Source organism: Abramis brama (genome assembly GCF_963993115.1).
Source record: "Abramis brama genome assembly, chromosome: 15".
In the NCBI taxonomy this organism is placed as follows: domain Eukaryota; kingdom Metazoa; phylum Chordata; class Actinopteri; order Cypriniformes; family Leuciscidae; genus Abramis; species Abramis brama.
In genome coordinates, this window is record NC_139977.1 from 3,795,647 (window position 1) to 3,812,482 (window position 16,836).

Consider the following 16,836-nt stretch of genomic DNA (forward strand, 5'->3'; position numbering starts at 1 on the left):
GCAAAGAGCGCTTGGGTTGAATTCGTTTACAACAAAGATAACTGCCGCTGGAGAATTGAGATGTGTAGATTACGCCATCGCATCTGTTATAGAAGATATCGACAGCGCATTAATTTTAAGAGGAACAGAGAACCGCGATCATTTGTTGATCGGAAAATTTAATTAAGAACATATGTCACTTACTCCGTTGCTCTGATTGGTTGTAGGTCTATCCAATAGGTTGGTTTCACGTGAAGTCACGTTGCTGCTTCGCGAGAGCGCGAAATTCAGATGGAGGGCAGGAAGTGAAATAGCTGAGGAAGTGAAATAACATATGTTAATTAACTCCTTGTATCTATGTCTTGAAACTGGATCTAAATCCGTACAATACAGACTCTCCGCAACGGTTTACTCCATAGACGTATTCTCCATGTTTACTTCCTGCCCTCCGTCTAAAATCGCACCGCCTTCGCACGTCATCATAATCACGTGACTGAAAACCACCTAGTGCAGAGGCATTTTCTTTCCTGGTTCGGTTGAAACACGCCCCATAAACATAGCCCAATGGAGCAGTATCAGACTCATACTCTGACTAGAATCTGAGTATGACGACGTCAGGCCATTAAAGTGTAGCAGCCCGGTTGAATAAAGGAAATTCACTTTTTCACTGATGTTGTCGGTTTATTGTCCTTAATACCTTCACAACACCTTCACAATGCCATCACAACATTGTAAGAGCTAGAACAGATGAATTATCATTATTGGAATTTGTAAATAATTCACGTACATATAAAAGAAACAAAACAATAGACGATATAGCAACAAAATTACGAAATCAGGACAGAGTGGAATGAAGAACACTTCTCACAGTTCTAATCTGTCTCTCCCAAACTCCTCCTGTGTGACTTGAATGGGGTGCGTTGAAGACAAAGTCACATAGTTTTTCTGCTAAGAGCGTTACCAGGCGATTGGTGTCAACCTCTTTCATGGCCTTAGCAAACTCATTCTTAGCTCCAATGAAATTACTGCCTTGGTCGCACCTTATTTGACAAACTGCTCCTCTGATAGCGATGAAACAACGCAGGCCGTTGATAAAGGCGTCCGTGGACATGTCATCCAGCATCTCAATATGGATGGCTCTGCAACAGAAACAGGTAAAGAGAAGTCCATACCTCTTGTACGATTTACAGCTTTGTCTGGTGATGAACGGACCAAAAACATCCATTCCGCAGTACGTGAATGGAGGGGATGGATCTATACGCTCTGAGGGCAGGTTGGCCATTTTTTGCTCTTCTGTTGGTCTGCGAAGTTTGCTACATCTCACGCACCATCGTACAAAGGAGGCTACAGTCCTATTTACTCCTGTTATCCAAAATCCTCTTGATCTGATCTCATTTATAGTTAAGCCTTTTCCTTGATGTTGTTTTTTCATGACAATCAGTGATCAGAAGTTTTGTAAGATGGTGTTCCTTTGGAATTATTACTGGACATTTAATGGAGTTAGGGACAGAAGAATTGCAAAGCCTTCCTCCCACCTTGAGCAATCCGTCGTGGTCGACAAAGGTGTCTAGATTGCATAGCCTTGCTTGAGAGTTGCTTGCCCTTATGGAGTAAGGCTATCTCTTCTGCATACATCTGATGCATACATTCTGTACGTCCTTGATAATGATGCACTTAGCATCCTCATGTTCTGCCACTGTACTGTGGTCACTTGACTTGTCCTTCCTGACTCGACGAAGTAGACATGCAACTGCTTGGATGAATTTGGGCCATGAGGACAACTTTGTGAGATGGTTGGATAAGCAGGAATACTGTACCGTTTGCTTGTTCAGTGACTGAGCCTTCTTGACCTCTCGGTCTCTAATTGGAAGTTGTGTGTTAACATCCACAGGGGGAGCTATTTGCCTTTCCCACAAGATGTTCGGTCCTCTGAACCAGCTGGAAGTGACAAGATCATTAACACTCATACCTCGTGATGCATAGTCGGCTGGATTTTCATCTGAGAGAATGTATCGCCACTGTTGAGGAGTTGTACTGTGATGAATTCTCTGTTACTCAATTTGCGACGAACGTGTGGAAGCGGCGAGCTTCGTTGTTTATATAGCCTAACACCACTTGAGAGTCAGTCCAGAAATATGCCTCTGCATCTTCAAGGTTCATTTCTTCCTTTAACATATCATTCCCTTCAACTGACACAACCGCAGCGGTCAACTCTAACCGAGGGATTGTTGTGACCTTAAGTGGGGCTACTCTAGATTTTGCCATGAGCAAAGCACAATGGACATCACCTTGTTCGTTCTTGAGCCTAAGGTATGAGCACTGGCCATATCCTCTCGTGCTGGCGTCTGAGAAGTGATGAATTTCTCTCTTTGTGATTCTCTGAAATCCAGCAGGCACATTACAACAAGGCACCTTGATCTTCTCTAAGTTTGCAAGATCGGCCTTCCAATGCTCCCACCTTGGCTGCAAACCATCAGGGGTAAAGGATCATCCCAGCCCATGCCATTTCTGCAAATTTCTTGCAGAACAGCCTTTCCTTTGAGCAAGAATGGTGCAAGAAACCCTAGGGGGTCGAACAATGAGGCCACTATAGACAGTATGCCTCTATGGGTTGCTGGCTGGTCCCTTAGGTTGACACGAAATCTGAAGTTATCATGTTCCAGTTGCCAGTAAATACCCAAGGCTCTTTCCAAAGGCTGGTCAGTGAGGGACAGATTGACAGCTGTAACGTCCACAGCACACTGAGAGGGTGGTATGCTCTCCAAAACTGCCTTGTTGTTGGACACAAACTTATGCAATCTTAAACCTCCTAGTGCGCAAACCTGGCGAACTTCTCGCGCCGAATGGATGGCCTTCTCTGCACATTCAACACTGGAGACTCCATTATCCATGTAGAAATCTCGCATAATGAATTGTGAACCTACGTGGTACAGATATTCACCTTCTCTTCAGTCCGTAGTTAGCGCATCCAGGGGACGACGAGGCACCGAATAGATGTACTCTCATGGGGAACGTTTGAGGCTGTGAGTCGAAATCTCCATTTCTCCACCATAGAAATTGTATGTAATCTCGATCTGCTTTGTCAACATGGAACTGGTGGAACATCCTCTCAGTATCACACATCAAGGCCACTGGATACTGTCTGAACCGCAAATGAATGCCAGTCAGGCTGCTCATCAAGTCAGGGCCTGTAAGTAGATGATCATTCAAGCTGGACCCCTTGTATCTGGCAGAGCAGTCAAAGACTATGCGTAATTTCCCTGGCTTCTTCGAGTGATACACCCCGTGATGAGGGATGTACCATTTTCCTTTCTTTCCTTCATCAATGACTCTTTCTGCGTCACCATTCTCTATTACGTCTTCCATGAACTTCACATAATGCTCTCTGTATTCCTGCCACTTAATTAATCTCCGCTTTAGATGTTGAAGTCTCATGACAGCAAGAGGCTCATTATCTGGAAGATAGGGTCTTTTCTTGAATGGAAGGGGAATTTCCAAATCGCTGTCTTCGTTCATTTTGATGTTTTCTTCCAGTTTATTCAAGAACATAATGTCCTCTTGAGACACCACTCTTGTGTTTTCTTTAGTATCCTTGAAATCTGACTCCAGCACTTTGATAACATCAGCTGGCGTTAGCTATAGGCAGAGCAGGCGATTGCCTAGGGCCTCGGGCTTTGAGGAGGGGCCTCCATAACCGTAACATCCCCTATATAGTCCACCAGTCAAGACGGGCAGAAATACTAGCCTCATTGTTCATTGGATATTGTTGAATTGTCACTCATCTGCAGTTAAACCAATTAATGTTTCCGTTTCAAAGCCGGCACGGCTTCTGAAAGTTTGTGTAACGAACGAATCCATCAGGTGCTGCGAAGCAAAAACCTAAATAGGCATGCAAAGAGGCACAGCTCATAATGCAGGTGTGTGAGTTGTCGTCATCTATTTTGGAGTGATTGCAATATTCTAAATATAAACTTACTGTAGATCAGCGTCATTCTGGAAAAATCATTCACTGCTTTATTACGAGTTTAAAAGAGCGCGAGCGTCATTAACGTGCCCAGACGCGACGCTTTGAATTTGCGTGTACAATAATAACATCGCGTTGGGAGCTGACTAGTAAAAAAGCTACAAAAGTAAAAGACAAGACGTTTGTATTCAAAGTTAAAAAGCCAACACACTACAACATTTTTTAATGTTTCAAATAAAGGATCTCATATCTATGGGTCTATCTTCTAAATTCTGCTGATGATTAGATTATACCCTGACATCATAGCCTACTTACGCCAATACTATCAGTTTAGAATTTCTTTTCTTCTGCTCAGTAGGGATCGTGTCTTTCTCTTCCACTTGATTTGTGTATAGCATATTTAAGGTAACAATGTAATACATATTATCATATTACTGATATTAATAATATGACAATATCTGCAGTCAATATTGATTAAATGGGAGGGAAAAATCCTGCCTATACCGCAGCTATGATTTTTTTTTATAAAAGCACTTATGTTCATCTACTGAAGTGGTATTCTGGAACTCTGAATAAATTGAATAAAACAGCAAAATAACAACAACAACAACATTAAACATCTTCATTAAACAAAAAAGAGATTACCTTAGATAAAGTTTGATTAATATGTACATACAGTACCGGTAAAAAGTCTGGACCCATTACTATTTTTAATGTTTTTGAAAGAAGTTTCTTATTATGCTCTACAAGCCTGCATTTATTTGATCAAAAATACAGAAAAAACAGGAATATTCAGCAAGGATGTGTTAAATATATAAAAAGTGATAGTGAAGACTTTTTTAAAACAACTTTTTAATGATCAAAAAATCCTGAAAAAAGTATCACAGGTTATAAAATAAATATTAAGCACCATTTCTAACATTTGATAATAAAACGTAAATCGTGCCAGTCACGATATGATGACATGATGAAATTCATCTCCAGAGCCACAAAACTATCGTAATATCATACACACACAGAAACTCAAAGGTCTTCGCGGCAACCCGTCAAAATAAAAGTTCGGTTTAACTTTGCGTGCATGCTGCCTGAACCCGTTTGTTTTGCGAATAGCTTACTCTCATTTCAGGCAGAATCACGGTCCTCTTGAAGCCAGCACACACGATTATGTTTACTATTGAGTTATTTCAATATAACTGCTAGCCTACTTGCCATTAGACTACAGTAACTCTAGGCTTGGAGTTCCTTTTATGATGTCACGCCCAGCCTAGTGGAAGGGAGAGGGAGTGCTTAAAACCACTAAAAAGTACCAACTTTTCATATTATATTCAGCATTTTGGTATGAAAAACATACAAAACAGTGGTGGGCGGTTCTTAACTTTATGTTTATTGCATTTTCTTCGTGAAAAATTTAACCTGCAAGTTACACTAGAAAAATTATTTTAAATTAAATTTCACTAGGTATATTATTTTCTGTATTTTTGATCAAATAAATCCAGGCTTGATGAGCATAAGAGACTTCTTTCAAAAACAGTAAAAATAGTAATGTGTCCAAACTTATGTACTGTGTAAGTACAAATATACTAAATTTAAAATTAAATGTTGTAAATAAAAAGGTTAGGAATCATATTTGTTTCAAGTGTTTTTTATTGGGGGTCGGGGGCCTCCAACATGAATTTTTCCTAGGGCCTCCTAATGTCTAGAACCGGCCCTGTGTCAAGACCCACGGTGCTCCATCCGAGATCCGTGCGAACAGCATATGGCTCATTGTCTGCTCCAAGAATCACTTCACAAGTCTAGAATTACCGTAGAATTAAAACCTCTGACTTGAAGACTGGAAACTCTTTCACTTGACATCAACGAATCTCTTCCAACCATAGTAGTGAGCCTAAGTATCACTGGGCATGAATCAACCTTTAGACTTTGACTTACTGCATATTCGATTAAGACAGTGTTGCTTTGTGTGTCTAACAGAGCATAGACGATTTTCTCAGAGGCTGGGTCATTTTGTGAGGACAACCACACTGGCACAATCATTGAGGTGTTAAGCCTGGAACACACCAAGCCGATGCCGACGAACTAGCGCTGATGAAAGCCGACTGTGTTGTCGCCTCGCGTCGGGGTAAAAAGCTGCACTTGAACACACCAAGAGAACTGCTGACTGTTAAGCCTGGAACAGACCAAGTTATATCTGACGAAAAGACGAAATATATCTGCAGAAATAGACAGTTGTCTCATTCACACGCAGGTGCAGAATGCGCATTCTAGCTAACAGTCATTAGTTCTCTCGGTGTTCAAGTGCAGCTTTTTACCCCGACGCGAGGCGACAACAAAGTTGGCTTTCATCAGTGATAGTTCATCGGCGTCTGCTTGCTGTGTTCCAGGCTTTAGCTAGAATGCGCGTTCTGCGCTTGCGTGTGAATGAGACAACTGTCTGTTTCTGCAGATATATTTGTTTATATTCATCATTTAAAAAAGGGAAACCGATGCTGCAGGTTGCAGATGCACAAACCGCACATAAAGCAGCGTGTGCTTACCATTTTGAATATCAATCCTGCTAAACACTTTCTTTATTCCACTCCGCTCGTGTTAATATTGAAATATTCGTCATGGAACACTCAGGTTAGATGATGTAACATAAGAACAGCCATCTATCTGTACCGTTTTGACTTCTTTGCTCGCTGTTTGGCTATTATTATCGAGCACTGACTCGTTCACTAAGCTGAACAGCCAATCAGAGTTCCCTCTTTCACAGACGGCCCGACGCTGATTCAGCCTGTCGAATCGGCTGAAAAAAGCAGACGAGGACCAATTTCAGCCGACGGTGCGGAACACACTGAGAAAACTTAGTCGGCCGACAAACAAAAACTGCCCGATGGCTGACCGTCGGCTTGGTGTGTTCCAGGCTTTATAGCAGATGTGCATCCAGATTCTACACTTAAATACGTTGTCACAACCCTTTCGTGTGTGTTCTCTGAGCAGGGGAGGACTTCACCCTTCTAATGAAGCTGTCATCGTGTAAGCAGGTAAGATGTCTTCCCTTGCAGGTATCACAGCTATGTCTGGAACGACAGTCTCTGGCACTGTGACCGAGCTTCAAACATCCGTAGCACAGCTTAGTATCTTTTATGAACTGTCTCCGCTCTTCAAGAGACTTTGCAGAGAATTTAGAGCAATCAGGAATTTGATGTTCACTGCTTCGACAGAATAGACTTTAGAGACTTTACTAGTGTGCTTTGGATTCTCATACTGTGTGATTATCTTTGTGTGGAAGACATTGGCTTTGTTCTTACTAACCTTGAGGTTATGTTTATCTGATCCGTGAATCCGTGACCGCATGGTTCCGTGTCCAGTATAGCAATCATAGACATAATAAATACATAGACGCCCTATTGGCCGCTTTGGAACGTTGCTGCGATACGTCAACGTGTCCGCCATTTTGCGGAGGGCAAGACTGCACTGTAATCAAATGCAAGTAAACAGGTGAGCTGTGGTTCCCTTTCAAGGGAACTCGCGTTGCGTCGAGAATGACGCTATGGGGAACGCTTTGCGTGATGACGTCTTGAAGCACATGTAAAATCAGTCCAATGGTGTGGCGGAACGTCAGAGGCGGGTGACGTCACGTACCAGGAAGCTATAAAAGCCGGCCTGAAACAGAAAACGAAAGCTTTCTGAGTCTTCAGTCGCGCTCTGTGTTGAATCTGTCCTTGTTATTTGGTGTTGTCTGTCGATATATATATATTCAGTATGGCGAGCAAGCAGCAGTTTAGAGTGTGTGTTCATCCTTGCCCGCGTTATATTACGGGAGGTGATACTCACACTCTTTGTGTTGTTTGTCTGGGAGAGGAGCATGCCCGGTCAGCACTCGAGGGTGGTGACTGTGAGCATTGCTGTGCGCTTCCATTGCGTACGCTCCGATCCCGCTTGGCTCGGTTCAATCCCGACCACGTTCCCCAGGGCTCGGGTCCCGCCGCGGCTGAGGATCGGCGGCGATCTCAGACCTGGGGTTCGCAAATGGATCTGTCAGTGGATGTTGAGACGGGCTCTGCCTTATCTCAGCCTCCTTCTGACAGATCCAGTGCCTCTCATCAGGGTGTGGAAGCACGCGCTGCGGTTTCTTCCCCCCCGATGGAGGTACCAGTACTGCAACTATCCAGCTCTGAGGAGTTGGATGTTGTGAGTATTGACGCTGATTCTGAGGATTCGCCACCTCAGTCTCACGCGTTTGAGGAACTGCTCGATGTAATCACTAGAGCAGTTGACAGACTTTCTATTGAGTGGCCAGAGGATAGGCAGGACGTTCGTTCGAAAAGCAAGCTCGACGAACGCTTCCTGCCATCTCGTGCGCAGCCCCAGCGCAGGAGCCTTCCGTTTTTCCCCGATCTCCACACCGAGGTGTCGAGATCGTGGGGAAAACCAGTGTCTTACAGAGTTTTTACACCACACACATCTCACTACTCTTCAATTTATAAATATAAAGAGTATGGTTATGGGGAGATGCCGAAGGTGGAGGAGACGCTTGCGAGCTATCTCTCTCCAGCAACGGCATCTTCCCTGAAGGCTCCTACACTTCCATCCAAGCCAGTTAAAATGACATCTTCCCTGGTTCATAAGTCGTATGCAGCCGCTGGTCAAGCTGCAGCGTGTCTGCATACGATGTCCATTATGCAGACTTATCAAGCTGAATTATTGGGGGATTTAGAGGAGGGCGGGGGAATTGGTCCTGACACGGTGGCTGAACTACGCAGAGCCACAGATCTGTCTCTCAGGGCCACCAAGGAGACCGCTAAATCAATTGGGCGGTCTATGGCAGCCCTGGTGGCCACTGAGAGGCATCTGTGGCTCAATCTAAGCGACATAAAAGATAAAGAGAAACATGTTCTCTTAGATGCTCCGGTCTCCACTGTTGGGTTATTTGGTGATGCTGTAAACAGTGCTGTAGCTAAGTCACAAGAAGCTGCAAAACAGACAGCTGCACTTCAGAAAATTCTCCCCCGCCGTTCTTTCGTTGAGGCTGCTGAGCGGGAGCAGCCTCACTCCTCTAAAAAGAGCGCTGAATATCGTGCCACTCAAAAACAGAGTGTGTCCTCTCGTGCTCCCCCACAAAAATCACGGGGACACGGAGGGCGCTCTCAAACCCAGCAGTCTTCGAGGGGTAAAACGGATCTGCGGACCGTTATTACCGCCAAGAAGGCTGCTGGGAAAAAGTCCTGATGTCCGTGGGCTCAGGACGAATGAGGGTAGTCCCCCCCGAAGCAGAGCGGTTAACACCTCTTTTTACGGTGCCCGTCTCTCTTCGGTACCCTCAGGGGACCGTTCTGCTAACTCTGCCGCCTCCGGTGTTACAGGGCGCAGCGGTCTCCGGCGAGCACATATCTCAAGGACCACCCGGAAACGTAGTGGCCTCGGGATGCCCGCCCCCTCTGAGGAGGGTGTTAGAGCAGTCTGTTCAGTCGTTCCCTGCCGGTGCGCCGTTACAGGGCGACGAACCGACTACTCAGCAACAACAAAATCCAGAAACCAGTCTCGAGAGGCTGGTACCTCTAGTAGAATCTTTGACAGCGTGGAAGCTACTGTCAAATGTTTCTCGTTGGGTCCTGCAGACCGTAGAAAAAGGGTATCAGATACAATTCAAGAAACGCCCACCTCGGTTTATGGGGGTCCTGCCCACAGTGGTGGGCCCCGAGCAGGTTCTGGTTATGGAACAGGAAGTAAACACTCTGTTAGAGAAAGGGGCCATAGAATATGTACCTCCCTCCAGCAGGGAAACCGGGTTTTACAGCCGGTACTTCATAGTTCCAAAGAAGGACGGGGGATTGCGTCCCATTTTAGATCTTCGAGTTCTGAACGAGTCAGTCATGCAGCTCAAGTTCAAAATGTTAACATTGAGACAGATCGTGCCACAGATCAGGTCCGAGGACTGGTTTGTCACGATAGATCTCAAGGACGCTTATTTCCACATTTCCATCCGTCCATGTCACTAGAAGTTCCTGAGGTTTGCTTTCGGGGGCAAAGCATACCAATATCGAGTTCTTCCATTCGGCCTAGCTTTATCACCCCGCACTTTCACGAAATGCGTGGATGCAGCTCTGGCGCCTCTGCGCCTCCAGGGCATTCGCATAATGAACTACATCAACGATTGGTTGATTTTAGCTCAGTCGCATCAGTTGGCGGTTCGACATCGAGATGTCGTTCTCGCCCATATGAAAGAGTTGGGGTTACGGTTGAACGCCAAGAACAGTGTGCTTTCTCCACTACAGAGGACCACTTTCTTAGGCGTGGTTTGGGATTCTGTGTCGATGCAGGCGCGCCTGTCACCGCCACGTATAGAATCCATCCTTGCAGCTGTGAAAAGTGTAAAGCTAGGCCAGCTACTCACTGTCAAACAGTTCCAGAGACTGTTGGGTCTCATGGCAGCAGCTTCCAACGTGATACCTTTTGGACTACTGCACATGAGGCCCCTGCAGTGGTGGCTCAGGACCAGGGGGTTTTCCTCGAGGGGCAACCCATTTCGCACAATCAAGGTCACGCGGCGATGCTTACGTGCCCTGGTTATGTGGAAGAAACCTTGGTTCCTGTCCCAGGGCCCAGTGTTGGGAGCTCCTTGTCGTCGCAAACTGCTAACGACAGATGCTTCCCTCACGGGTTGGGGAGCGATCCTGGAGGGTCGCTCATCTCAAGGTCTGTGGGAAGACCATCATCGTTCCTGGCATATCAATCGCCTAGAGATGTTAGCTGTCTTCCGGGCTCTGAGGAGCTTTATCACAGATCTCAGGGGACACCATGTGTTAGTACACACGGACAACACGTCGGTAGTCGCCTATATCAACCACCAAGGGGGTTTGCGCTCGCGCCCGTTATCCAACTTGGCACGCCATATCCTCTTGTGGTCCCAGGGGAAGTTACTGTCACTCAGGGCAGCTTACATCCCCGGGGTCCAGAATATAGGAGCAGACACTCTGTCGAGACAGGGGCCGAGGCCCGGGGAATGGAGGCTCCACCCCGAGGTGGTGGAGCTGATATGGAGGGAGTTTGGCCAAGCTCAAGTGGATCTGTTTGCGTCTCGAGAGACGTCTCACTGTCCACTTTGGTTCTCCCTCGCGCATCCAGCTCCTCTGGGACTGGATGCTATGGTACAGGCGTGGCCGAGGCTACGTCTGTACGCCTTTCCCCCAGTTGCTCTGCTCCCGGGAGTTCTGGAGAGAGTTCGCAGGGACCGGGTTTGCCTGCTTCTTATAGCCCCGCGCTGGCCGGGCAGAGTATGGTTTCCCGATCTTGTGTCCCTCCTCGACGGGCATCCTCTGGAGCTTCCTGTCAGGAGGGACCTTCTGTCCTAAGCAGGGGGCTCAATATTTCACCCCCGCCCAGAACTGTGGAACCTGTGGGCTTGGCCTCTGAGGGGGCCCAGCTCATAGAGTCAGGTCTCTCAACTGAGGTTGTTGAGACCATTCTACAGTCCAGAGCTCCCTCCACGAGGAAACTTTATGCCCTGAAGTGGAGAGTCTTCACTTCTTGGTGTAGTGACCGTCGGTTGGATCCAGTCAACTGCCCAATTGGTACAGTTCTGGAGTTCCTGCAGGACCGGTTCACTGCAGGTCTGACCCCGTCCACCTTAAAGGTTTATGTGGCGGCCATAGGTGCTTACCACATTCCTTTGGGTGGAATGTCTGTGGGGAAAGACCCTTTGGTATCTCGTTTCCTTCGTGGCACTTGGAGGCTGAGGCCTGCAGTTCGCTCTAGGGTGCCACCATGGGACTTGTCCATTGCATTACAAGGCTTGTCCCTGGCCCCCTTTGAGCCCATTGAGGAGGTTCCTGAGAAGTTTCTAACTCTGAAAGCTCTTTTCCTTCTTGCTATTTCTTCTCTCAAGAGAATAGGGGATCTGCAAGCATTGTCGGTTGCTCCGTCATGCTTAGAGTTTGCACCGGGTATGGTTAAAGCTTTTCTACATCCGAGACCGGGTTATATCCCCAAGGTCCCCACTAATGTGGCCAGACCTATTGTTCTGCAGGCCTTTTGTCCTCCTCCTTTTCAGAATGCGGACCAGGAGGCTAATAATTTGCTTTGCCCAGTTCGGGCGTTAGACGCTTACGTCCACAGAGCTGCCCTGTGGCGTAAAAGTGATCAGTTATTTGTATGCTTTGGGTCCCCTAACAAGGGAGGTCCGGTGTCTAAGCAAAGAATGAGCAAGTGGGTGGTCGAGGCTATCTCACTTGCTTATGAGGCGGCTGGGCAGCCTTCTCCTTTGGCTGTCCGGTCACACTCTACGAGGAGTATGGCGGCCTCTAAGGCCCTTATTTCAGGAGTGTCCTTACAGGACGTCTGTGATGCGGCAGGTTGGTCCTCACCGCACACCTTCGTCAGGTTCTACTCTTTGGATCTAGACTCTGCTCCAGGGTCTCATGTTCTGTCTTCCTAGTGCTGCTCTCCAGATTTCACACAGGACAGACACTTGTAGCTATGGAGGCGTTGGTATAGACGTTCCCCATAGCGTCATTCTCGACGCAACGCGAGTTCCCTTGAAAGGGAACGCCTCGGTTACGACTGTAACCTCGGTTCCCTGAAGAGGGAACGAGCGTTGCGTCGCCCTGCCATATCTCCTTCATGCCTGTCAGCCCGACTTCAGACTATACGAAGCTTTCGTTTTCTGTTTCAGGCCGGCTTTTATAGCTTCCTGGTACGTGACATCACCCGCCTCTGACGTTCCGCCACACCATTGGACTGATTTTACATGTGCTTCAAGACGTCATCACGCAAAGCGTTCCCCATAGCGTCATTCTCGACGCAACGCTCGTTCCCTCTTCAGGCGTTTTACCGAGGCGTTTTTCTGGATAAAAAAAAATAAAAAATTACATTTAGCAACCGATTTCAGTGGTTTGTATGTGGTGTACTAAAAGTTCCATCTCTAGTTATTTAAAATCTCGATAGTTACGTTTTTTTTTTAATAAGGAATGGCCACACTTTAGGTTTGTCATGTATTTGGCTTTTTATTATTGGATAAGAATTGTGAAGACCCCCATACTGAGATATAATTAAAATTTCACATTACATTAAATAAAGTTTTCTTATTGTGGAAAAAGCATTTTCTGTCTTTAATCCGATTTTAGCTTCTTTTGTGCTTAGAATTGAGCCATTGAGACAATAAAACAACTCAGCAAATCACACATGCAGGTGCTTTCTGTATTTTTATAGCACAAGTTTTTTTTTTTATAGATATTTACAGATAGATACTCCAAATATACAATAACAAAGTTAACTGATGGATCCTTTATACATATGATATGGACAGTACAACTACAGTGCAATGCAAATAGTAAATAAAAGATAAAGTGAGGGATTTAGTAAATAGTTTAGTGTATAGTCAATAAAATAAACAAACAGTATACAGCAAATAAAATAGTAGTAATAGACAATAATAAAAATAATAAATGATTAATTTCACTGCTATCCATCAATCATCTATAATCACTCATCCTTTGTAGGGTCACAGGGGATTAGAGCTAAAACCCTTTGAAAAGAACTGCTTTGCAGAGCTTTTTTCTGGAGTTGCCACTCTGTAGTGTCAGAGTGTTAAGTTTGGCAATGTGGTGCATCCTCAGTTTGTGAAAGACAGACACAACTAATGACAAGAGAGAAAAATGATGGTTGTCAATTCCAAACTGTGTTTCCTGTATGTGCTCCTTGAGAAAAAACACATCTTCAGAACCAATCTCAGCTCTGACAAACTGATTGATCAAAGAAACTCTTCCCGGTTTCCCACAGGATGACTGGCGAATAAACCGCTCTGCTGATCTGACCACCTTCACAGTACCTTCAGAAGGAATCATCAGCCCTCCATTGTTTTTCAGTGAAAGCAAGTGGTAGTTCTGATCAAAAGACGCAGGTACAGCATCTGCCACCAAGCTAGCACGGCACACATCACAGGGAAGCTTTCTCAAAATCTGACGCACCACAAAACCTGAAATGTACACAAGGGCATTGTCCACAAGGTTACCAAAGCGGGTTGGCAGGTAGCTGTGGTCACACACAAGTGCAGAAACGTTTACAAAAGGGGATGGAAGCTCCTCAGATTCATTTACTGTTAGAGATGACATTTCGACAGCTGATAGTGACACGGTCTCATCCTGTGGTGCCACATTCCCTGATGTGCTTGGAGAGACACCGCACTGGACCATGAGATGCCAGAAAATGCCCTGGAACTGGCCTGCAGTAGGATTGTTATTCCACCCCCCTAAAACACAAACATGAAAATTCACTGATAATGCCAAGATGTATATGAAAAATAATACGTATATATTGCCTCTTTTCAGATTATATATTTTTTATAATTTCTAAATTTCTGAAATCCCTACCTGATGCCCGAATTGAATTGAAGAGGAGCTCCAGGTGATCCTGGCTAAATCGGTAAGTGCAGATGTACCGCTGAAATCGTAACTGTTCAGGAATCATCAACATTAGGGTGTCAATATTGATGATGAACCCCATGACAGACAGGTACCTTAAAAATCAAATGTTTTGTCAGTATGACCATGGCAAAATCAAAATACTCTTAAGAGAGCACAATGTAATTATGTTCACTGAAAGTTGTAAATGGTATTGATAAGGCACAACAACATGGTGACATGCCATTGCGGTGACCAATAGATAGCTCTAATAATAGAAAATTCGCTCCTTTGACTTGTAGAGCAGATTAGTTAGAGAGACTGAGGGCAAATGATACAAAGTTATTTGTAAAATCCAAAAACTTTGGGGCTTTTAAGAAAACATTCAGGGACGATTCCCAAAAAGCCACACCATTGCAATGTCTCTAGTTGGTAATTATATTTTCCTAGTACATAAAAGACAGTGCGTATCGCAAAATTACTGCATGCTCCTTAAGAGTATAAATTAGTGTCAGGGTTAGGAACCTTTAAGTAAATGATTTACCTCTAGGCATTAAGCCAACTAGGAACAATTTCAGAACAGAACTGGAAAGGCTTAAAAATACATACAGGTGCTGGTCATAAAATTAGAATATCATCAAAAAGTTGATTTATTTCAAGAATTCAACTTTTCAGGTGAAAATAATATATTATATAGACTCATTACATGCAAAGTGAGATATTTCAAGTCTTTATTTGTTATAATTTTGATGGTTATGGCTTACAGCTTATGAAACGACTCGGTTCTCTCTAAATGAGGGAACGAGTGTTGCGTAAGCTAGCTTAAGCCATAATCATCAAAATTATAACAAATAAAGACTTGAAATATCTCACTTTGCATGTAATGAGTCTATATAATATATTATTTTCACCTGAAAAGTTGAATTCTTGAAATAAATCAACTTTTTGATGATATTCTAATTTTATGACCAGCACCTGTACATACCAATTTGCCACCTGAAAGAACTTAAAAAATACTGAACATACAGGTGAAACTCGAAAAATTTGAATGTCGTGCAAAAGTTCATTTATTTTGCCGCATTGAGGCAGTAATTCATGCAAAAGGGGCCCAAATCAAGTACTGAGTACATATGCATAATTATACTTGTCAGAGGGCTGACTTTTCTGTATTTTAAATCCTTTTTTTTATTGATTTCATGTAATATTCAAATTTTAAATAACCTCTTTGATTGATGAAGGGTTGTGCCATCTTTCATCACCAAACTGATCAAATATTCCCTGGCTCTCAACAAGAACTCTACTCTATCACTCCAATTCCAAGAACCCAGGGGACTTTTGAACCCTTTGGCACTTGGATTGCGGCTGTTCATTATGTCAAATAGCCTGTCAATAATCTAAAAGCAAATGTTTGCATTACAGTTTTTCTCAGTCGCTTTGGTGCATTTCTCACATCACTATTTACATTTGCACAACAGTTAGTTCAACCTCCACAACATTTAGTCATTTGTGCACATCATAGTAGCAGTTTCTCATTCCTTCCAACAAATTGCAAATGCTTTTGGACATTTGTTTTTGCATAGTATTACCTCAATGAATTCAGCCGTTGCTTCACAGTGTTTAAACTGTGAATAGCCAAGGTCTCTCAATGTGCGCAGAGCTACAGTGACTGAGCGACTTAGTGTCTGTGCAGCCAAAGACACCTTCATCTTCTGGGAATCAAAATTCACGTGCTTGCCCGTTACCTTGTTGGCTGCATGCAGTCCGTCTTTGACTTGAACTTCATTTAGTTGAACAATGAATGTCCAGTTGATCTGACCAGTGCTGCTGGTTATTGGACTGTAAGCCTGCAACATATTTCGAGCCAGCTTCAACATGTGGCAAGCATCCATCATAACAAACACCTTCTCACCAGTCACTGGATGTGCGAAAAAGGTTTTTAAGGGCACAAGAGAGTTTGCCTTTAACTGGCACCCAAGTTGGGTGCACATGCTAATATTTGAGGCATGTCCATCCATTGTGACACACACCACTCTTATTCCACGCTCATGCAGTTCCTCCAAGGCATGCACAATTAAGACCTTCTGTGTATTTGGTGACAGAGAGTTGGTCAGGTAGTAGGCAATTGGAGCCTTCCAATGGTCTTGAAGGCCAACACCATAAAAACAAGCGCTTCGGTGGCAACATCAGTTTCATTCATACCATCCCCCATATCCACAAATCCAGACATTTTCTGTGTATGAGGATTGTACTGAACATGTTTTTTGATAGCCATGGCATCCAACATGAGAGTCACACATCCATATTTAGCTGGGTTTTCCTCTTGTCGTCTTTTCAACATGTCCAACATCATCATGTTGAGGCCAGGTTTGGAATCTACAGAACTCATCCACCTTTGTAAAATGAAAAGTAGTTAAAGGACAAGTTCGGTATTTTACACTTAGAGCCCTGTTTACAGATCGTTTCTGATGAAATAGTGTTCACTGATATGCTCACACAAAAAATCGCCTAAAAGAA

At 44.4% G+C, this 16,836-nt stretch overlaps 1 long non-coding RNA gene across 1 annotated transcript; it reads right to left on the reverse strand.

Moving 5' to 3' along the window:
• Positions 1 to 13,730: 13,730 nt before the first annotated feature.
• Positions 13,731 to 16,739, reverse strand: LOC311097738. Its single transcript, XR_014609312.1, has 3 exons — positions 15,909 to 16,739; positions 14,293 to 14,438; positions 13,731 to 14,171 (listed from the first exon to the last, which is right to left on the reverse strand). It is a non-coding gene; the product is annotated as an uncharacterized lncRNA (long non-coding RNA).
• Between the last annotated feature and the right edge of the window lie 97 nt (positions 16,740 to 16,836).